General features: G+C 39.2%; 1 protein-coding gene across 1 annotated transcript in view; it reads right to left on the minus strand.

Moving 5' to 3' along the window:
* The window catches only part of tusc3 (tumor suppressor candidate 3), a 404131-nt gene that overhangs the window by 378739 nt on the left and 619 nt on the right, over positions 1–24773 (minus strand). The window lies entirely within an intron of this gene.

Consider the following 24773-nt stretch of genomic DNA (forward strand, 5'->3'; position numbering starts at 1 on the left):
TTCGCATTTATCTGAATTAAACTCCATCTGCCACTTCTCAGCCCATTGGCCCATCTGGTCAAGATTCTGTTGTAATCTGAGGTAAGCCTCTTTGTTGTCCACTACACCTCCAATTTTGGTGTCATCTGTAAACTTACTAACTGTACCTTTGATGCTCGCATCCAAATCATTTGTGTAAATGACAAAAAGTAGAGGACCCAGTGCCAATCCTTGTGGCACTCCACTGGTCACAGGCCTCCAGTCTGAAAAACAACCCTCCATCACCACCCTCTCTCTTCTACCTTTGAGCCAGTTCTGTATCCAAATGACTAGTTCTCCTGCATTCCGTGAGATCTAACCTTGCTAATCAGTCTCCCATGAGGAACCTTGTCGAACGCCTTACTGACGTCCATATAGATCACATCTACCGCTCTGCCCTCATCAATCCTCTTTATTACTTCTTCAAAAAACTCAATCAAGTTTGTGAGACATGATTTCCCATGCACAAAACCATGTTGAACATTCCTAATCAGTCCTTGCCTCTCCAAATATATGTACATCCTGTCCCTCAGGATTCCCTCCAACAACTTGCCCACCAATGTCAGGCTCACTGGTCTATGGTTCCCTGGCTTGTCCTTAGCATCCTTAACAGTGGCACCACTTTTGCCAAGCTCCAGTCTTCTAGCATCTCACCTGTTACTATCGATAATACAAATATCTCAGCAAGAGGCCCAGCGATCACTTCTCTCGCTTCCCACAGAGCTCTAGGGTACACCTGATCAGGTCCTGGGGGTTTATCCACCTTTACCCATTTCAAGACATCCAGCACTTCCTCCTCTGTAACATGGACATGGTGCACCATCTATTTCCCTACAGTCTATATCTTCCATATCCGTTTCCACAGTAAATACTGATGCAAAATACTCATTTAATATCTCGCCCATTTTCTGCAGCTCCACACAAAGACCTCTTTGCTGATCTTTGAGGGGCCTTGTGCTCTCCCTAGTTACCCTTTTCTCATTTACGTATTTGTAAAAACTCTTTGGATTCTCCTTAATTCTATTTGCCAAAGCTATCTCATGTCCCCTTTTTGCCCTCCTGATTTTCCTCTTAAGTATACTCCTACTTCCTCTGTACTCTTCTAAGGATTCACTCAATCTATCGTGTCTTATATATGCTTCCTTCTTTTTCTTAACCAAACCTTCAATTTCGTTAGTCATCCAGCCTTTCTTTTCATCCTAACAGGAATATACTTTCTCTGGATTCTCGTTATCTAATTTCTGAAGATTTCCCATTTTCCAGCTGTCCCTTTACCTGTGAACATCAGCCCCCAATACACTTTTTAAAGTTCTTGCCTGATACCGTCAAAATTAGCCTCTCTCAGATTTAAAACTTCAACTTTTAGATCTGGTCTATCCTTTTCCATCATTATTTTAAATCTAATAGAATTATAGTTACTGGCTCCAAAGTGCTCCCCCACTGACACCTCAGTCACCTGCCCTGCCTTATTTCCCAAGAGTAGATCAAGTTTTGCACCTTCTCTTGTACACACTTAAATTCCTCTCCATCTAAACATTTAACATTATGGCAGTCCCAGTCTATGTTTGGAAAGTTAAGATCCCCTACCATAACCACCCTATTATTCTTACAGATAGCTGAGATCTCCTTACAAATTTGTTTCTCAATTTCCCTCTGGCTGTTAAGGGGTCTATAAAATAATTCCAATAAGGTTATCATTCCTTTCTTATTTCTCAGTTCCATCTAAATAACTTCCCTGGACGTATTTCCGGGAATATCCTCCCTCAGCACAGCTGTAATGCTATCCCATGTTCCTAACCATGCCCTGAGTTCATCTGCCTTCCCTGTTAAGTCACTTGCATTGAAATAAATGCAGTTTAATTAATTAGTCCTACTATGTCCCTGCCTGCCCTGACTGTATGTGGAGTCCACTATGCTGGGGAGACTAGATTCAGAATCAGCACTGTGCGGTTCACAAGTATGAATCTGAACTTCCAGTGACACACTGCCTTAATAATTCTTTTTACCTTGCCCTCTGATCCTTGTCATTGGCCTACTGAGATGTTCCAATGAAGCTCAGTATAAGATTAAATAAACACTTTACAATCTTCTGAGGCTGTACTTTGAGGTCCCTTGCTGTAGTATTTGAAGGTTGTACAGTTCAGTATAATAAAGCAGACAGCCGTCCCACTGCCTTCCCACCTACAGCTTATTGGCTATATTAAGGTGCACACAGAAGTCACAAGCAGTCTTTCACTTTTAAGCTAAATGAAATGGCCAATTAATAGAACTGGGAAAGGGAGCCTTTGGGTGCAGAATATTCAAACCTGAAAGTTATCTTGTTGTATTGCTCTTCCAAGTATCAGTTATTTTCAATATGCTTAAACTGCTTGAAACAAGCCTGAAGTTAACAACAAAATGGTGAAACAATTTCATAGAACATTGAAGCATTTCAAGAAAGTTGGCATGTCAGAGTTGAGGCTTGTTCACCATTAATAATTGCTGTATACTTTGTTAACAACTGAGTTCTCTTTAAGAATCAAAAAGACTATACAATAGAAATGTGGTTGCCCTTACCTAAAGATATATTCTCTGAATCTTGTATAGGGGAGCCCATAATGTCATGGAGTCACAGTTGTTCATTACTGAGGCACTTTGAGGCAACTCAGAGTAATATAGCACAGAAATAGACTTTTCGGTCTAACTCATCAGTGACGATCAGACATCCCTGACTGACCTAGTCCCATTTTCCAGCATTTGGCCCATATTCCTCTGAACTGTTCCTATTCATATTCCCATCCAGATGCCTTTTAAATGTTGTAATTGTACCAGCTTCCACCACTTCTGCTGGCAGCTCATTCCACACAGGCAACAGCTTGTTTGAGAAAGTTACCCTTCAGGTGCTTTTTAAATCCTTCCCCTCTCACTTTAACCTCTTCTCTCTTCTTTTAGACTGCCTACCCTAGGTTATTCACTCTATCCATGCCCCTCATGGTTTTATAAACCTCTAAGGTCACCCCTCAGCTTTTGACACACCAGAAAAAAAAGTCCAGCCTATAATTCAAACCCTCCAGTCATAACAAAATCTTTACAAATCTTTTCTGTGCCCATTCAAGTTTAACAGTTTTCCTATACAAGGGTGATCAGAACTGTAGGCAGTATTCTAAAGTGACCACACCAGTGTCCTGTACTGCTGCAACATGACATCCCAGCTCCTTTCACTTTGTTTTGCTAGATTGATCTTTGCCTTGTTTCTTTCCTCATCCCTTCAAAATTTATTCCTTTTTGATGCAGCAACTCATGTCTAATTTGAACAAAGTGTTTCTTTTTTGGCCTGTTACGTCATATAATCTTTAGGTATTCAACTTCCCCAAGATCCACAGATCTCCTTTGTTATAGTGTCATAGAGATGTACAGCATGGAAACAGACCCTTTAGTCCAACCCGTCCATGCCAACTAGATATCCCAAACCCAATCGCGTCCCACCTGCCAGCATCTGGCACATATCCCTCCAAACTCTTCTAATTCATATACCCATCCAAATGTCTTTTAAATGTTGCAATTGTACCAGCCTCCACCACTTCCTACGGCAGCTCATTCCATATACCTACCATCCTCTGCATGAAAATGTTGCCCCTTAGGTCTCTTTCATATCTTTCCCCTCTCACCCGAAACCCATACCCTCTAGTTCTGGACTCCCCACACCAGGCAAAAGACTTTGTCTATTTATCCTATCCATGCCCCTCATAATTTTGTAAACCTCTATAAGGTCAGCCCTCAGCCTCCGACGCTCCAGGGAAAACAGCCCCAGCTTGTTCAGCCTCTCCCCATAGCTCAAATCCTCCAACCCTGGCAACATCCTTGTAAATCTTTTCTGAACCCTTTCAAGTTTCACAAATTCTTTCTGATAGGAAGGAGACCGGAATTGCACGCAATATTCCAACAGTGGCCAAACCAATGTCCTGTATAGCCGCAACATGACCTCCCAACTCCTGTACTCAATACTCTGACCAGTAAAGGAAAGCATACCAAACTCCTTCTTCACAATCCTATCTACCTGCAACTCTACTTTCAAGGAGCTAGGAACCTGCACTCCAAAGTCTCTTTGTTCTGCAACACTCTCTAGGACCTTACCTTTAAGTGTATAATTATAGAGTCATAGAGACGTATCTTCCATCAGTTTATAATCTCTCATCCTTTTTTTCAGTTCTAATGAAAGGTTATCAAACTAAAACTTAACACTGTTTCTCTGTACAGACACTGCCTGACCTAATGAGTTTCCCTCAGCCCCTTTTTGCTCCTAGTGTAGAATAACAATGCTCTGTGTCACAACAATCCTGATCACAGCAGAATTTTCATTGAAGGTAAGCTGTCCATGCATTGTCTGGATGAAGAAGAGAACCTTGGACCAAGTATAGATCAAGTATGTCATAGTCCATTATTCACTGGTTCATTCTGGTACCCCACAGAGAGATGGTGAAGCTGTCTGTTGCAGTATGATTGTATCATGGCTACTGCAAAAATAACACAAATTCACTGACATGATTCACTGTGCAGGCAACAACAGCTACACACTCATGGAGTCACTCGTAGCTGCAATACATCTCTCTAATACCAAATAGGGCCAACAAACTATGTTCATGCAGTCAATACAGTCTGAACTATTAGGAATCTCGCTGGCATGGCAGAAGTGCAAGGAGATACTTCTCCTTGGCAAGATAGAAAATGATTAAGTTCCATCACTTTTTGTACAGGATTTCTGTCAAATCCCAAGTAAACTCAGATGTTGAAAATGCTGCCTGTTATATCTGGAAGAATCTGGTAGCACAAACATTGAGTGACGAAAGATGCTCTCAGTCAATTATGGTGTTGTCCTGGACTTACTTTACAGCTGCAAATTCAATTGGAAGAGGGTGCACAGTTCAGTAACTAACTGCTTGGTGAACACAGTCATGTCCTCAATGAAGTTAATGGCTGTGTTTGAAATGCAGACCCCTTTAAAGGGTAAACCAGAACAGTTCCAGAATTGACTGAGACAAAGTAATGTTTACTAGACATCGCACTTAAGACCTGTTTTTTCCCCAGTGGTGAGTTGGCTTCTGGACTGGGAAAGAATTCAGAAGGGAAAAGGTGGAAACTGAAGTTTGTACCAAATGACAGATTTACAAAAAAAACCCTGTTCTTTAATCCAGCATATGGATATCAGTCTATAAAACAGTTGAAATGCAAGGAATTGTCGAACAAGTTTTGGTGAGTACAGTATTCTTCAGAGCACCCTCTTCCTCCTTCCTCTGCATAAGTTTTTTTCCTCTCTAGTATCTCTGCTTCATTTTCGATTCTTGCTGTCGTCCATAACCCCTCTGAGTGAAAACAAGCTTTTTTTATTGACAGGCCGTTCAACTCCTTTGACCTTGAAATCAAAGTCCACACCATTTCCTTGTGAATCCAATAACACAAAACCATATTATTACTCTCACTGTAGGAGCAAATGAAAGTTAAAAATACCTCAACTGAAAGTTCTGGGTTAAGCCTTTTAAACATTAATGGTGGGAGTTGTTTGCAACTGAGCACATGCTCAGCTAAACTGGGTTAAGAAAGGACACAAAGCACTTGCAAAGTCCAACTGAGCAGTTCACATCTCTAAGCAATGCTACTCATTATCTGACATAGGGATCTACCCACTCAACACGCTTCCAGAGCATGTGTAGTTTGCTGCATTAGAGTTGTGACAATTTGGGAATGCCAGTACCAGCTGAATTTTGCATTTGTGCTTCTCAGCAATGATGGCTAGAAGGGCATAGTCCCAACTATATTGGACGGGAATGTATCTATCCATAGTCTGTTTTGAAACTTACTATCAACTTTACTAAAAACAAGTTTTCTATTTATTGAATAGTTTCTAAAGATATATCTCTGTCTCTCAAATTTCAATCATTACAATAAAGCAAAAACTGCTGGTTTTGAAAATCTGAAAGAAGGACAGAAAATTTTGGAAATACACTCCAGGTCAGACCTCATTTATACGAGAGGAACAGAGTTAATATTTCAGGTTGATGACGTTTCATCTGGATTGGGAAAAGGTTAAGATTTAATAGGTGTTCAGCAAATAAAATGGTGAGGTTTCAAAAAGAACAAAAGGGAAGATCTGCAAGGAGTAAATGACAGAAAATGTTAAATAATAAAAGACCTGGTGGTCAAACGAACAAGTTTTGTCTGAAAGCAGAGACAACTGGAAAATAGAAGTGAAACATAAATCCTGAGATAAAGGAAAAAAATGAAAACAGAGGTTAAGTTATTGAATTGAAAGCTGAAGATGAATTGTTAAATTTCTAATGACGAGAGGAACTGTTCCTAAAGTTTACACCGAGTTTCACTAGAACACTGCAAAAGGTCAAGGGCACAGAGATCAGCATGATTGCAAGGTAACAAGATTAAATGACAGGTCACTGAAATTCAGAGATATGAGGTTAATTTCACTGCTCACATCTCCCTGTTCCTAATCTTCACTAACTTAAAACCCATTACATTCATAACTTTTCCAATTCTCATCAAAGATCACCATCTGAAATGTTAACTCTGGTTCTTTCTTCATGGGTGCTCCCTGACCTGCTGAGTACTTCCAACATTTTTTTGGCAGTAAAAAGCATGCTTACCTACATTTCGTCACAGTATAACCAAACTGATGATTAGGTAAGAATTGAAGTTTGGTTTTGCTTTCAAAATTCAATTAATTGTTTATTTGTCAAGGGTTCAAACCAGGATAAAAACAGATACTCAGCTGTCAGCCTTTTTTCCCTCAGCTAAATAAACTGTGAAGTTTATCAATTTTTTAAGATAAAAACGAATAAAAGCGATCAGATTGTTCACATTTTTGCTTTCATTCAAATCCATATTTAGATACTAGCCCCAAATATCAACTAAAAAGCCAGGAAAAACTCTGTCTCGGCCATCCATATTATGCCCATCAACCAGTAAATGAACAGCTATCACAGCTCCTGCCCTTTTATGGGATAAGGGAGATGAGATGTCACCTCCAATTTGCTGGGCAATCAGTCAAGTGGGCTTGAGGGTGGGGACAGCAGTGGCCACAAAAGCTGCCACAGCTATCAAGGGTTTTCCTATCGGCCACAAAGCATCCCATCAGCAGTACCTCTACTCACTGGGTAGCCGCTAGAATTTATCTGGCAGTCTCCCCATAAAGTAGAGGGTCTATCTGTTGCTGGCAAATTGCCAGAAGTTTTAAGAATATTCTTCTAATTGAATATTTAAAGGCTTTTAAAAAATATTCATTTATAGTTGTGGGCCTCTCAGGATTTTAAATAGGCACATAGTAATAGTTCCAACTAAGTTTTCTTTTATGTTTTCAGTTCCAGAGTTTGTGGCCGTAGCAAATGTACACTTCTTTTCACAAGAATTGGATATTAATGTTAAGCTTATTCTGGACTCCGGTTTACATTCTGACGGAGAATTCTTCGAGTATTCGTTGAGATTAACACATGGTGCTGGATGTACATATGCCAATTTCATATAATGGACTGTTTCTACCAATTAGATACAGTACACCCCTCAAACTGCAAAATTGGCTTAATTAGTTCCTTAGACAATATATGTGATTTGCCACTGCAAGGAGTCAAAACTTTTATCTGTCTTAGATATTTCATCAGGAGGTACCCTGTTGAAAAAGAAACAGTTCTCTCTTCATCTATAGTTCATTCTGAAAAACTGGATTTCCAACTGTTTGAAGATAGTCAAAATACCCTCAGCATTAAAATGCACATGTTTCAAAGTTCATCAAAAGATTCAGATTAAACATTTCTCAAAATTGAAAATGAACATCTTTGTTATTTTTCTTGACATAAAAAAAATTGTAATGCTATGTTAAGTGTTCATTTAATTTGATTTCAGTACATATTGTTTATATATTTCAAACTAAAATACAAGCTCAGCCAGCACATTGTTCCTCCATCTTCTCGACAGGTTAAATCGGCATCAGACTCAAAATGTTGACTGTTTCCTCATCACAGATACTGAAAAAGATTCCTGCTAAGTTTCTCCAGCAATTTTCATTTCTGTTTGTTTCAGATCTCCAGAATCCAGAGTTTTTTGTTTTATTATATTAGATCAGATGCACTTCTTGGCGCTTCTACTTTTTATCAGATGTAACTCAGCAATGAAATAGAATATTGTTAGCCCTCATGCACAATAGCTCCATTAATGGCAGGCAAAACATTTGGGTTTGTTACAAATATAGACTTATGGAAGCTTTATTTTGTAAAGTTCATGAGTAGAAAAAAAACCAGGGAAGCAGAACTGCTGTGAGATTTTGTTTCTGAACATCCAACCAAGATCAGTAACAGCAATTTCCAAAAGTTACTGTCCTTGAACCACTACATTTGAAGACGGTCTCCAACAGCTAAATCTTCCAGCCCTGGAAAAAGATAGGTAGGAGATGGGAAGGGCATTTAATTAGCCAGTGAGGAAGTTAACCTGATCCTCAACACTTTTCTGCTGCACCTATATTAAGAACATAAGAACTAGGAGGAGGAGTCAGCCATCTGGCCCATCGAGCCTGCTCTGCCATTCAATAAGATCAGAGCTGATATTTTCATAACCTCGGCTCCACTTACCCATCCTCTCAGTGTTCAAAAAAAAACCTATCTTAGCTTTTAAAACCTTTACTGAAGTAGCATCAATTACTTCACTGGGCAGAGAATTCCATAGATTCACAACCCTCTGGGTGAAGAAGTTCCTTCTCAATTCAATCCTAACTCTGCTCCTCCTAATGTTGAGGCTATGCCTTCTTGTCCCAGTTTCACCTGCCAGTGGAAAGATCCACTTTACGCCTATTTTATCTAGTCCCTTCATCATGTTATATGTTTCTATAAGATTTCCCCCTCATTATTCGAAATGTCTGGGAGATATGGTGGGATGATTGACCACAAACCTTATCATCAGTTAAAGTGTTTGAGTGGCCAAGTAACATTCGCATAAGGAGCTCAACCGGTCACTATTGAAATAAACTCAGCTGCAATCAGATGCTTCAACAAGTAACCCCCCCAGAGGGAAGCAGAGTGCCAGGTTCCAAACCCTTATTAATATCCAAATAGGCTTCAGAAACACTAAGCTTATTTGTTGCTGTACCATCCAATCCAAATAGCTTAAAATCTATGGGTACTCAACACGTCTTTCAGTCCCATACATATTCAAATAAACACTATCCTTCCTGTTTCTTTCTACATCTTCAATAGACCATTAAAACCTAGTAATCAGACTGTTCCTTTTTGACACAAAGCTGATAACCATAAACATAGTACCTTCATCGCTAAATTTGCTGCCCATTTTCTGCTAATGATTATGAAAAAGGACAGATCTCCAGTCAATTATATTATTCATAACAGCATGCGAAGCAATTACTTACTTCTTTCATTTGAGAAACTAACTTATGTATACAGCCTTAACCTTAGCTCAAGCGAACGCATAATTGATTAACCAATAGATTTTAATCCACACATTTCATTGCTAGGAAATCGAATAATGAAATCATCAACTAGCTTGGTTCTTATTAATTCCTAACATACAGATGTATTTGGCAGGTTATGAAACAGAATCAACATTACAGTGCAGTACTGCATGTTGAAAGTGAATCGTCCTGTCCTCTGATAAACATTTCTGACAATGACAATTTGTTCGGTTTAGAATATTTGAAGCAGTTAACAATGTTTAATTGCAACAAGTAAAACTGTTTGGTAATTTTCTCAAGGTCAGAGAACAGTTAATGTTAGATTTCAGCATAAGCTATAAATCAAAATTATGAGTTACTTTCAACAAATCTAGCCTTCACTTAACTTGTTGAATGTTTGAACATTACACAGTGAAGTCAAAGAATGGAACAAAAGTATACAAAGATAAATTGAAAAATACTGAAATTTTCAATTCCTGTATCTTCACTCCAATTGCACAGCGGTTCCATAGTTCCATTCAAACATTTGTGTAAATACATTCAGCAACAATGACATGTAATAAAGCAATCAAAATAATATCAGAATACGTCAAAAACAAGTTATATAAGGCAGAACTACTCAAACAAAAATTAGAAACAAAATAGTGAAGACTAAAGCTTTTTCCATCTAATAACTAACCACAGGGGAGGAAGTGATGGGAATGACATTGGGATCCCATAGGAAACTGAAAAACTCTAACGCAGTGTAAATGCAGGAAGGATGTTCCTGGCGACAGGGGAATCCAAGGTTATAGTCAAAGGAAATGGTTCAAATGTGTTGCTGGTCAAAGCACAGCAGGTTAGGCAGCATCTCAGGAATAGAGAATTCGACGTTTCGAGCATAAGCCCTTCATCAGGAATAAGAGAGAGAGAGCCAAGCCGGCTGAGATATCCTGATGAAGGGCTTATGCTCGAAACGTCGAATTCTCTATTCCTGAGATGCTGCCTAACCTGCTGTGCTTTGACCAGCAACACATTTGCAGCTGTGATCTCCAGCATCTGCAGACCTCATTTTTTACTTAAAGGAAATGGTTCAGATGAGGCAATGGAGAGTTACAGAGTAGTTGGGAGGATTTAAAGAGAGAGTTAAGAAGAGCAAGGAGGAGACATGAGCAGTCTTTAGCAGGTAGAATAAAGGAGAACCCTAAAGCATTCTACAGGAATGTGAGGAATAAAAGGATGACGGGGTAGGAATAGGGTCTGTCAAAGACAGAAGTGGAAAGTTGTGTGCGGACCCTGTGGAGATCGGAAAGGTACTAAACCAATATCTCTCATCTGTTTTCACTCAGGAAAAGGAGAATATTGTAGAGGAGAAGACCGAGACATGGGCTACTAAACTTGAAAGGATTGAGGTGAATAAGCAGGATGTGTTATCACTTCTAGAAAGTGTGAAAATAGATAAGTCCCCTAGGCTGGATGGAATTTTTCGGAAAATTCTTGGGAAACTCGGAAGGATATGGCTGCGCCTTTGGCCTTGACATTTGAATCATCGTTGACTACTGGCTTAGTACCAGAGTACTGGAGGATTGCAAATGTTGTGCCCTTGTTCAAGAAGGGCAGCAGAGATAACTCAGGAAATTATAGACCAGTGAGCCTTACATCTGTTGTAGGAAAAGTTTTGGAAAGGATTATGAGAGATAGGGTATATAATCATCTTGCAAGCAACAATTTGATTAGAAATAGTCAACATGGATTTGTCAACGGCAGGTCATGTCTCACAAACCTCACTGAGTTTTTGGAGAAGGTGACCAAGCATGTGGTCGAGGGTAGGGCGGTTCTGTGTACATGGACTTCAGTAAAGCCTTTGTTAAGTTTCCACGTGGTCGCCTACTGGAGAAGATGCAGAGGCATGAGACTGAAGGTGATTTAGCAGTTTGAATTAGAAACTGGCTTTCTTTAAGGAGGCAATGAGTGGTGGGCGATGGAAAATATTCAGCTTGGATTCCAGTTACTATTGGTGTGCCATAAGGATCTGCTTTGGGACTATTGCTGTTTGTCATGTTTATAAACGACTCGGATGCAGGCGTAACTGGATGGGTTAGTAAGTTTGCAGATGACACTAAAGTCGGTGGTGTAGTGGACAGTGTGGAAGAGTGTTGCAGGTTGCAGGGATATTTGGATAACCTGTAGAACTAGGCTGAAAGGTGGCAAATGGAGTTCAATGCAGCTAAATATGAGGTGATTCACTTTGGGAAGAATAATAGGAAGGCAGATTACTAAGTCAGTGGAAAGATTCTTGGTAGTGTGGATGTGCAGAGGGATCTTGGTGTCCATGTGCATAGATCCCTGAAAGTTGCCACCCAGGTTGATAGTGCTGTTAAGGAGGAATACGGTGTGTTAGGTTTCATTCGTAGAGGGATTGAGTTCCGGCACCATGATGTCATACTGCAACTGTACAAAATGTTAGTGCAGCGTCATTGGAGTACTGTGTGCAGTTCTGGTCACCCCATTACAGGGAGGATGTGGAATCACTGGAAAAAAGTGCAGAGGAGATTTACCAGGATATTGCCTGGTCTGAAGTGAAGGTCTTATGAGGAAAGGCTGAGGGACTTGGGTCCGTTCTCATTGGAGAGAAGGCGGCTAAGAGGTGATTTAATAGAAACATACAAGATGATCAGAGGATTAGATAGGGTGGTCATTAAGAGCCTTTTTCCTAGGACAATGACATCTGCTTGCATGAGGGGGCACAGCTTCAAATTGAGGGGTAATATATTTAAGACAGATGTTAGAGACAGGTTCTTCTTTCAGAGATTGGCAGTCAAGGCATTCCATCCCTGACCAATGTAGTTAACTCAGCCACATTAGGGGCATTTAAACAGTCCTTGGATAAGCACATGGATGATGATGGGATAGTGTATGGGGATGGGCTTAGATTAGTTCACAGGTCAGCACAACATCAAGGGCCAAAGGGCCTGTTCTGCGCTGTATTGTTCTATGTTCTATGAAAAGGGCAAGGCTATTTCGGACCAAGAGGAAGACAATTTTTTTTAATCCAGAGAACAGTGAGCAGAATTCTGTCACAGAAAGCAGTTGATGCAAAATACTGAATGTTTTCAATGAGTTAGATATAGTTCTTCTGGCTAAATGCTTTTAAAGGTATAGGGAGAAAGAGTACTGATTGTAGATCATCCATGATTGTATTGAACAGTGGAGCAAGCTCAAAGATCCATGTGGCCTACTCATGGTCCTATTTTCCATGTTTCTATGACCAGTAGTCCAGAACACCAGGTTACTGGTCTGGGGGCATTGGTCCAAAACCCATGATAGTGAAGGGTAACTTTTGAATTCAATGACAAAAAAATCTGGAATAATACACTAGCCTAATGGCAACCATGTAATCACTGTCAACAGTTGATTATCTGGAAGAAAATCTGACATCCTTATTTCGTCTGGCCTACATGTAACTCCAAACCCACTGCAATGTAGTTGACCCAACTGCCCTCGGGGAAATTAGAGATATGCAACATAAAAAATGAATTTTCAGGGTCAAAATAGGTAGTTCAAGCCAGAAAATACTGCAAGCTAAAGGACTCTGTTACAGACATACCTAAATTTAAAGGACCCTGTTAGAGACAAATTTCAGTCCAGGGTAGAATTCTGCCAGGTTGCTTTGTCAGTACCCAAACTGGGCATCAGGGAACAGGCTTGGTTAAGAAAATGCCACTTGAAAGCACAGTGGATAACATATTGCACTATTTTGCAGATTATGAAAAGAAAGCTGATGGAGTGATAACGAGCCAGGTAACCTGTTTTTATGGACAGGTTATATCAGGGAAATTTTACAAATCGTTTGGTAGGTGTCAGCATTATAACTGTATAGAACAGCTTGGCTAGGGGCATGTAATTCTGGAATGCAAGTCTTCAATATTAGTGCTGCAATGTTGTTAATGCCCATAGATTTTGCACTATCCAGTGCCTTTACCATTTCTTGCTATCACATGAAGTTAATTAAATTGACTGAAGAAGACATGTGAACATGGTGGGGTAGTGGTAACATTACTGGATTAGTAACTTAGAGACCATGACTAATCTTCTCAGACAATACTAACCAATCATTACAGAAAATCTAAGTACAAAGAAAATTATGTTGATGACCTGTCATCAAATTCGGTCACAGATACGACAAAGCACACTTTTCCCAGTCCACATTACATGTGGTATATGTACCAGGACACCAGGATTCCTGGTTGTGCTGAACTACCTTCTTGAACCATTGCAGTTTGCAAGGTGATGCTGAGGAGAATTTCCAGGATTTTGATCAAACAGGTGAAATAACTTCAAATTAGTTCCAGGTCAGGACAACATGGAGTTTTAAGGGAAACTTGCAAGCAGTAGCAGCTTCACATGCTTCTTGCCCTTGTTTTCTGCAAGATACTGTTCACAGTTTTGGAAGGTCATGACAAATGAGCTTTGGCAATATGCTGTAGTATACATGTTGTACATGACCATCTTCCATGATGGAGGATTGAAGCATTTATCAAATTAGATAAGGACGTTTTATCCAAGCTTTTAGTCATTTGATCTATGATAGTTATGTTTTAAGAAGTGACTTCAAGGAGGAAAGCTTGGCAGTGAAGCACAGAAGTGTAGGAATGGTATTCCACAACTTGGGGTCTAAGCAACAGAAGTAACTGCCAGCAATGTTGAAGTAATTATAATAGCATGTGCACAGGAAACAAGATTTAAGGATGTCTGGATAACTCAGAGGGTTGTGGAGCTGGCGTACTTTACAGAGATAGAGAGGGACAAGGCCATTGAGTTACTTGGATAAAAACAAGTGATGAGATTTTCAAAACTAAGAAACTGGTTGACTGGGATGCACTGTAGGTCAGCAAGAACATGAGTGATAGAACAGTACTGTGAATTAAGACATGGACAGCTGAGTTTTGCAATGACCTACCTCAAGTTTACAAACAGTAAATTGTTGATGAGGTGTCAGGATTGCATTGGGACAACCAGTTTCTCAGTCATAAGGCTTGAATGAGGTTTTCATCTGCAGATGAGCTGAAACAGAGGTTCGAATCAAGTGGTCACAATGATAGCATTGGTAAGAATTTGGAAATTCATGAGGATCAAATGTGACACCAAGGTTGTGAATAGTTTAGTGCAAGCTCAGATTGTTGCCAGAGAGAAGGCATGTTAGAGCTGAGACTGAAAATAATTTCTTCAGACTTTTGACAATTGGAGAAAATTTCCGTGCATCCAGTACTGAATGTTGGATAAGCATCTGATAATTTAGAAAAATTAGAATAGAGAGAAAGATAATGGTGGTCTCATCATACATCTATGTACTATTAGTGTGCTTAAGAGGAGGTTGCCAAAGAGCAACATGTAAATGTGGAACAGGTGGTGGTAATGGATAGATCCTTGGGTACCAAAGATAACAGTGAAGAAACAGGAAGAAATGCCTTCCAAATGATTCTCCGACAGTAATTAGAAAAATAAGAATGGAACCAAGCAGAAACACACTCACCTAGCAGAATGATAGTGAGGAAGAACTGAAGGAAGATATTTTGATTAAATACGTCAAAGAAAAGGAACTAATTGATAGAAGAATCAATATCCAAGATGCCATTTTTACGGTTACATTGCAGTCAGGTGCTGAACAATATCTCAGCCCACAAGGCACATGGAGAGCTGCAGTAAAGAAATACTTACACGGCTGCAGCTTTATCAAGTATATGTGTCATTATTTCAAACTTCGGCAAACCAGAGTTGTTACCCCTGTAGATCTTTAGCCCAGTTAAGTGAAATGCCATCACTGCAGCCAATTAATCAGTACTGATATACGTTAAGACATTGGCTACTCAGCCTGCAGAATCCAAATCCAATTTACTAAGGCAAAAACATCACACAAAGTCAGAGCTATTGGAGAAGGATTAGACTATCAAGTAATACTTTAATTGAAGTTACAAATGAAGGACATTAAAAAAATTCAAGAAGTAAATACAATTGTCTTGCAAATTTTTATTTGGATTTTATTTTGTTACCAACTTTAGATATTATACACTTTCAGAACTGAGCAGAGAGAGTGTGGCTGTAAAAAATAAGCTATTTGAGCAAATTATGAAACCTGATGTACACAGCTGATCAAAAATAAAAGCTATTGTATAGCATACATCTGACTCCGTAAAGGCTGAAAATGCTTAACGTAGTGCCATCTACAGGACTAACATTTGTTGCAGGTACTTAATAAATTGCAATGATTCATTCGATGTAACAAATATATAACATACATAAAAGGCCTCTGTGACACAGTGGTACCGTCACTACCACTGGGCTAGAAGCCTTACGTTCAAATCACACCTGTTCCAGAGATCTGTGATGATACTGCTAAACTGACATATTAAAAATATCCACAACATACAGAAGGCCTTTGCGATGGAGTAGCAATCTCTATATGGCTAATCTTGCAATGTGAATGCCACAAAAGGAAAAGATAGATGCTAAAATTTCATAGCTCAATGCCACATAATGTATCATTACAGAAAAAATAAAAAGCAGCAACATTAAAGGTAAAAATATAGGCAAGAGGAGAAATAGACGAGTGTGCTTAAAGAGCACCAAAGTTGGTATCAGATCGGTTAGTTTGGAGGTTAGCCAAGAATCTATTTAAGAACAAAGACTGAAGAGATTTTGAAGGAAATTTTGGTCGACAAATATTTTATCATGTTATAAACTTTGCTACTTCTGTACTTTCTGTGGAAGAAAGTTGGAGACAACGTAGATGCATCTGAAAGAATCAAAGAAAGAAGCAGTAATTAGGATTATTCAGGGTAATTTAAGTAATTCTGAGCTGCAATGACACAAGCTGGGGTAAAACGATAGCTACAAAATGAGCCTAAAAAAGAAGCCCATCTGTAAGCTCTCTAACAGCAAAGGAGACCACATACGTTAATGTAGAATACAAGAACAAGACTTGCACAGTCTTCTTAAAAGAAAAGGTTGCAAGCACATGCTTTTACCTTTGAGAACTGAAACGATGTGACAATAAGATGTCAAAGCAGAAGTAGGCCATTCAGCCCATACAATCTGCTCCTTCATTCTATGAGATCATGGTTGATTTGATAATCCTGACCTGGAATTCCTGCCTTTTCCCCATAATACTTGCTTCCCTGACTGATTAAAACATCTGTCTAGATCAGCCTTGAATATACTTAACAACCAAGCTTGACCGGCCTTTGTGTAAAGAACTCCACAGATTGATTACACTGAAAGAACAAAATACTCATCATCTCGGTTTAAAACGGCATTATGATATTTTGCCCTCTTCCTGACTCTCCTACATGGGGAAATAATCTCTTGCACCTAGTCTGTCAAGCCCCCTAAAAATCTTATATATTTCAATAAGATCTACTCTCGTTCTTCTAAATTCTAGTGAGCCCAAGCCTAACCTACTCCGTCTCCATCACAAAATCCTTACAAACCAAGATTGCCTCCAATGTTAATACAAGTAGACAACCCTTTATCCAAAATCCCAAAATTCAAAAAGCTCCAAAGTCCGGAGATTGTTTTTGCGAAAAAATTTTCTCATTAACAAGGTTGTTTGGCGTGTAAACAGTTAACCCAAGTCGACACCCCATTCTGTGTCACTCAGATGCAACGCGGAAGCATGTGGTCCAGCACTGGCAGGCCTCAATTCTGTCTCAAGGTCCATTTTACTTAGTGAGTCTGCTCCTCTGGTAAGACTTTTTTAAAATTTCACTATCAAACTGTCACTTATTCTGAAATTCGAAAAATTCTGAGTTCCAAAGCTAGCTAGTCCCTAGCACTTCGGATAAAGGTTTGTGCATCTGTATATCATTCCACCGATAAGAAGACAAAAACTGTTCACAGCATTCTAGTTATGATCTGACTAGTGCCTTGTAGAGTTTTAGTAAGATCCTCATATCTTCATGAACCATTCCCTTAGAAAAATAGGCCATTGGTCTATTTGCTTTTTTTACTATCCACTGAACTTGGCTGCTAGCTTTCTTGTGATTCATGCACGAGGACCCTAGAATATCTTATTGCTTTCCCCATTTAAATAATATTCACTCAGATATCCATATATCCTACAGAATTGCATTACTGCACATTTTGTCCACATCTGCCAAGTGTTTACCTTCTCACTTAAACCATCTACATCCCTCTGTGGATTGTGTCATTCTTACTACTTGCCACTCCACCTATTTTTGTATCATTTGTTGCTATTGGAACTGTACCTTCTTTCATTGAAGTGGAAGTGCTGGTGTCAGACTGAGATGGCCAAATTTAAAAATCACACAACACCTGGTTATAGTCCAACAGGTTTATTTGGCAGTGCAAGCTTTCAGAATGCTACTCCTTCCTCAGGTAGCTAGTGGAGTAGGATCATAGGACTCAGAATTGAAAACAAAAGACCATAGTGTCATACACTAATGCAATATATTTAACAAACCTAGATTGCTGTCAAGCATTTCATCTTTTAGTGTGGGCTGCAGGTTACGATTCATTAATATGTAAGTCCCAGAACTTCTTTCAAGTCACATTCCCGAGAGGACTTAAAGGTATTATAAATAAGGTGACATCTTAGTTCAGACAAAATGTGAGGTTAAAGTCTGTATGCATTCCAATCCGGAGTCAGATGGGTTCTATTTCCAAAGTAGGAATTTATAAAATGTCCAATGGATTATAAAAACTATTGACTGCCTCCAGATTGTGTTTTTTGACCAAAATAGAATGTATCTACTTATACAATTCTGTAAATGCAAATTCACACCATAGAGTCATATGCATTTATAGAATTCACAGTAGCTTTCCCATTAACTACCTGACAAAGGAACAATGCTCCGAAAGCTTGCATTTCCAAATAAACCTGTTGGACTACAACCTGGTGTTGTGTGATTTTTAAACTTTGTTCACCCCAGTCTGACACCGGCACTTCCACATCATAAATTTATCAGGCATTTTCTCCTTGTCCTCATTCTGCTTAATATTATTATCTATTTTTAAATGTTCCACTCTTCTATTCTTGATAACAGGCTCTTAACATTTTCCCAATGACAGGTGTTAAGCTAACTGACCTATAGTTAACTGTTTTTATGTCTCCCTTTTTTTTTGATTTATGGTGTTGCATTGGCAGTTTTCCAACCTTCTGTGACTTTCCTTGAATCTAACAATTCTTGACAGATTACTTCCCTGTAGCTACTTCTTTTAAAATTCTAAAGATGCAACTCATCAGATCCAAGGGGTCTTAATGATCTTTAGTCTCATTAGTTTCCCTAGTACATTTTCCTCTTCCACCTCTCCCTTGTTCCATATTTCAGAATTTTTGGAATGTTATTGCATCTTTTGCCATGAAGTACCTATTCTACTCATCTATCATTTCCTGGTTTCCCATCATTGTTTTTCCAGCCTTGCTCCCTACGGGGCATATGTTCACTTTAATCTCTCTATTTCTTGATATAGATTTGAATAAGCTCTTTCTGTCTGTTATTAAATTACTTGCTTCTTTACACTCAGTTTACTTTCTCCCCCTAATAAATTTGGGCATCCTTTGTGACTTTTAAATCTTTCCTAATCCTCTAGTTTACCACTAATCGTTGCCACATTGTAGATTTCTCTTTCAATTTGACAAGGTCTTTAAATTCTCGGGTTAATCACGGTTCATTCACCTACTTCCTAGAGTCCTTTTTCCTCAATGGGTTAAATCTTTCTGAGATATGGACTATTTTCTTAAACTTTTAACTTTTTAAGCCAAACTTATAGACACTCCTTGGAAACATACAACCATGTTCTATGATATATTGAAGATACCTCTTACCAGGACCTCAAGGCACTACATTGTTATCCTCAAGTCATAGAATCATAGTATCATAGAATGCCGACAGTGTGGAAACAGGCCATTCAGCCCAACAAGTCCACACCGACCCTCCGAAGCGTAACCAACACAGGCCCATTCCCTTACCCTATTACTCTACATTTCTCCTGACTAACGTAGCTAACCTACACATTCCTCAACAGTATGGGCAATGTAACACTGCCAATTCACATAAACTGCATGTTTTTGGTCTGCAGGAGGAAACTGGAGCACCCGGAGGAAACCCACGCAGACAGGGGAGGATGTGCAAACTACACACAGACAGTTGCTCAACCCTGAAACCAAACCCGGATCCACGGCGCTGTAAGGCAGCAGTACTAACCACTGAGCCACCATGTCACCATATAGCACTAGAAGTATTAATAGCATCCAAAATCATTTTGCAAATTCATTCTGCCATTCTGTTACTGCAATCAACTGAGGAAGATTAGACATTCACATCACAGTGTCCTATAATGGCTCAACATTTCTCCAATTCTATATTAACATGTTTAAATATTACCAATAAACACACAATATATGATAAATCAAATTTCATATCTATAAGTTTCAAAAACTAGAAATATAAATGTCTTTACAACAAAATGATGAACTGATGAAGTCATTAACTTCTTAATTAAATGTATGTTTGAAGATTGATATTTTTGCATCATTAAAATTGCACTTGATTAATAAATGCACATTTTGCATCTTTATATTCTCACAAGCTGTGGCATTGCCATTTTATGGAAAACACTATTTATCCTAGGGTACACATGCAAATTCTATATTTGATTTACCTCGGAGGCCATTCTGACAGTTAACTCTAATATTGTAATCCTTCTATGTGGAAACATACCACATGAAATAGATGGAACAAATCTTTTTGTTCAAATAGACTTATAATTGTACAGATTATTAACAATAAAGGCATTGAAATATCTGTTCAAAACTTTATGCTTTTCATTAAATTCCCTAATTTAAAACAAACATTTCCATTCCCATCTGAACAGAATTTCATGTTTCTTTCATTAAATTCCACAATTTAAAACAAGCGTTTCCATTCCTCTCAAAAAAAGGTTAACATTAGGATGACAATAAATTAATCTGCACATCTTTCATAAAGAAATACTGAAATTTGACACAAATATTTAAAAGGTCTCAAATTCAGAGCTATGAAAGAGCTTATGGATGTGAAAAAAGAATTTTATCTGTAAGTTTACTATGTGGCAACAAACCTGATTGCCAGTATGGCAACATTCAAATGGAAAAGCCTGTAACACAAGAATGCATCCAAGTCATCGTAGGTAGGCTGTGGAATGCAGAAGGAAAAGGAGGAGTTTGAAATGGAGATTGTAGTAGTAGATGTAATTGATGCGTTAAGTTGATGATCAGAGAAGGTAGCATTTGGTGGTGCATAACAGTAATCACAGGAAGTGAAATCGGTTATCTTGTTGGATGGGACAGAAAGCTCCTGATCTTTCTAGCTCACGAGCAGCAGACTTATGAGACCTGCCTTCCTGCCTTTTTTAATCTGCTGGACTTTCAAATGCCCATAAAATCTGTTCAGCTTTAATTAAAATGGCAAGTTTTCTTAGAGAGAGAGTTTTCCTCAAAGACTTTGGGAGAAAAGGAGTACCACTGAGTAACAGGATTTTAAAACCAAGAGCTGGATGTTACCAGAAATCCTAAGTGTCATTTTCATCAAATTTCACAGAGTGTTTCTCTCCACAAGGCCTCCTGGGTTTTCTTGCACTCTTGTCGCAAACTCAGATCATTAACTAGATACCACTCCTAAATTGTGCCCCTCTGACCTGATGCTAATCTGATTCTTTCACTCACTATTGACAGAGGTCTTTCCACTATCAGTGCCATATTTAAAAGGTAAGTGTGCACCTGGTCAAATATTAGCAATCCAAGGCTGCTCTGCACAGTTCATGACATTTAGCTCGGACATGGCAGATAAGAAGAAATTGGCATCCTGTTTTGCTGAAAGGGACCTGAAAGTCCTGATAGATGTTTGGCAGCCCCTCATGACCACCTTCATTCCCTCGCTCCAGCAAAGGGAGTAACACCACCAGACCCTGACACCCTGTTCCCAGTTTGCCATTTCACTGTGTGCAGTCTGAACCATCCATAGTAATCCTGATAAAGCCAGCAAAAGCTCAACGACTTTTTCCTTTCCACCAGGTAGATGTCACTTTCTCTCTGCTCATCTCACACCTCGTATATCTTTGCTACTGCATTCACCTCCCACCAAGGCTTATGCTCAACTACTCTTATGGCCATGTACAACATCATCACTCACTCACTCCTACCCATTAAATTGTCCCAAACTACTAACCCTGCATGGCTTCTGTGCTCCTACACACACACTTGGAACACCCAGCACTTTTTCCAGCACAGACAGCTTTTTTATTTTCATTTGGCTCACTCTCCTCCTTTGTTGCATTTCTGATTAAAGTGGCCCACAACAGGACTGAGAAAGCAAGACAGGTATTGGGTGACTGACATTCTGCTCCTGACCACTAACCAGAGGAAAATTCTTACCTTGCCCATGCCCCAGAACTAATTTTGGACAACACCCTTGATTTACCCTCTAACAGTAAAGTGCCTGTTTTGACATGGCTGAGGACTACTCCCCTTAGCTTTTGAAACATGGTAATTTGCTTGAAGCACAAGCAGTTTGTGTGCTGCAAATACAGCTGGCATATGGTACAGATTTAAGAAGCAGGTGTTGTACAGCAGCATCTCCACCCCCTTGACTGATCACTGCTGGCAATCACGACAACGAGCCTGGCTTGATGTCTGGGCTAAAAGGCAAATGAAGATAAAAACACTATTAGAATTATAGAATCCCTACAGTGTGGAAACAGGCCCAATAAGTCCACAGAGACCCTCTGAAGAGTATTCCACCCAGACCCATTCCCATCTCCTATTACTCTACATTTCCCCTGACTAATGCACCTAACCTACACATTCCTGAACACTATGGGCAATTTGGCATGGCCAATTCACCTAACTTTCACATCTTTGGACTGTGGGAGGAAACTGAAGCACCCAGAGGAAACCCATGCAGACACGGGGAGAATGTGTAAGCTCCAGACAGTTGCAGCTGGAATCAAACACAGGTCCCTGACACTGTGAGGCAGCCGTGCTAACCACTAAGCCACAATGCTGCTCTAGCTCAGGAGATATTCTTGCAGGCAATGCAAGAATAGGTAAGGTCAGAAAGAAATGCTGAGAGCATTGAAGTGGCACAAAATAAGAAAGTGCTTAGCAGCAAGTGAGAAAACCTGAGATGCATCCTGGTCCAATCCATGAAATAGACATCTATTTCATGGATTGAGGCAGGGCGGTGGCTCAGTGGTTAGCACCACTGCCTCATAGCACCAGGGACACTGATTCGATTCCAGCCTCGGGGGACTGACTGTGTGGAGTTTGCACTTTTTCCCTGTGTCTGCGTAGGTTAACTCTCGGTGCTTCGGTTTCCTCCGACAGTCCAAAGATGTGCAGGTCAGATGAATTGGCCATGCTAAATTGCCCATAGTGTAAGGTGCATTAGTCAGGGGTAAGTGTAAGGAAATAGGTTTGGGTGAGTTACTCTTCAGAGGGTCAATGTGAACTTGTTGGGCCAAAGAGCCTGTATCCACACTAAGTAATCTAATCTAATCTTGATGCATAACATATCCTGGCACCAGCACTGCTATAACAGATGTCAGTGCATTCCAAAGTGCAGCAATGAAGTCCAGAAGCAAACGGATCAGAGAAGTGGCATGATCTTGCAGTTGTGTATCAGATGTCAATGCCCAGAAATACGGGGCATGTGCAGTTGCCTCCAGAGTTCTCAGAGATGAGAGTGCTGGGTGTCCGAAGGTGGAGGTCCAGAGGAACAAGTGGTAAGCTGGGGTCATCAGGCAACCACTCTGACTTTCATATTGTGGGTTCTCTGTCTTCTGACCAGAGGGTGAGCAAATGGGAGACTGAATACTACCAAGGTAAGATTAGGTAGTGATGACGGTGAGAACTAGTGCAAATCTTAGCTCACATCAAACATTTGGCTTGAAAATGACACTTTATTAGTCTTGGCATCTTGAAGGTCTTTGTTGGAAATCTCACTCCATTTTCCCAATTTTCTCTTGGAGGCTTAGGTTGTTCAGGGTCTGGGAAGGTTTTACTCCAGGTGTATTCTCTCAAGTATAAACAGTGATATTCTAAATATACATAAATGCCTTTAAATTAACTGTTATGAATATCAATTTTATAGGAACAATTAAGTAACTCATTGTTAGTCTCAGTCCTTCATTAACACCTCATAGCCATTGTAATGGAAAGACAATGGTTTCAAACATTCATCAGGTTGCACTTTTATTTATCTCCATTTGTTTACAATGGGAAGTGGGACTAGTCCTTCACTTATCTTTGTAAATGAATGGACATAAAGAAAAGTGCATATTCAGCCAAACATTTGTCAAAAAAAGCTGCGAGGGAAAGCTTTTATAGGATCAGATGTTTGCCAGTTAGGTGTAGTTCTGGTTAGGTGTAGTTCTAACAGCCGCCAACTTGTATACAGAAATCTCTCACAAAACAGCAAGTTCGTAATGATCAAATAATTTACCTTCATGAAGTTGATCAAAGAATAAATTTCACCCAGGATATCGGACATAAATCTCCTATTCTTGTAATTTCTATGTTTAATGTAATTTAAAACCATGAACCTCGAGTCACAGAAGCAGGAAGTCTGCCAATTGAACTGATTTATTCATCTTTAAATAAGGTTATCCATGAAATGTTCATTTACTTGTATTAGAAAAGGCAAAGTGCACAAATAAATGAAGTGAATCTAATCATAACTGATTTCTGTAAAATATAGCAATTTAATAATTAATAACTGCTTTTACTTGACTTTTTTGTCAATCTTCAAAAGTATTGGAGAGGCATTTGGAGGATAGTTTAGTAGGTATTAATATCCAACACAGCTTACAAATTAAACAATTTTGCAACTTTGGTTTACATTCTTGCTTAAATAGACTTTGTGCAATGTGAAATCTAAATAGAAATGCTGAAAATAATCACTTCATCTGGAAGCTCTTAGAGACAGAAAAAAAAAGTTCAATTTTCAAGTTGGTGATCTTTCATCAAGAATTCTGTTCCTTTCTACACAAATGCTGCCAGATCTGCTGAGCATTTTCTGGTTAGTTTCGATTTTCATCGTCCATAGTATTTTGACTCTGGAGCAATTTAGGTCAACTCCAGAAAATGCAAGAGAGCTGGGATAAACCTGTTGCCACAACATTTGAGCTGTAAAACAAATTATACAATCAAATAATAGTGACACATTTATAACTGTGATTTGTTTTCTCAAGATTAAACACAGAACAAGGACTTTAGTTATAAAAAACTTTTCTGGAATGTTAGTTACATTAAAAAAATCTAAACTTATGCTGCATGCACATT

Source organism: Hemiscyllium ocellatum, chromosome 1 (genome assembly GCF_020745735.1).
Source record: "Hemiscyllium ocellatum isolate sHemOce1 chromosome 1, sHemOce1.pat.X.cur, whole genome shotgun sequence".
Taxonomy (NCBI): domain Eukaryota; kingdom Metazoa; phylum Chordata; class Chondrichthyes; order Orectolobiformes; family Hemiscylliidae; genus Hemiscyllium; species Hemiscyllium ocellatum.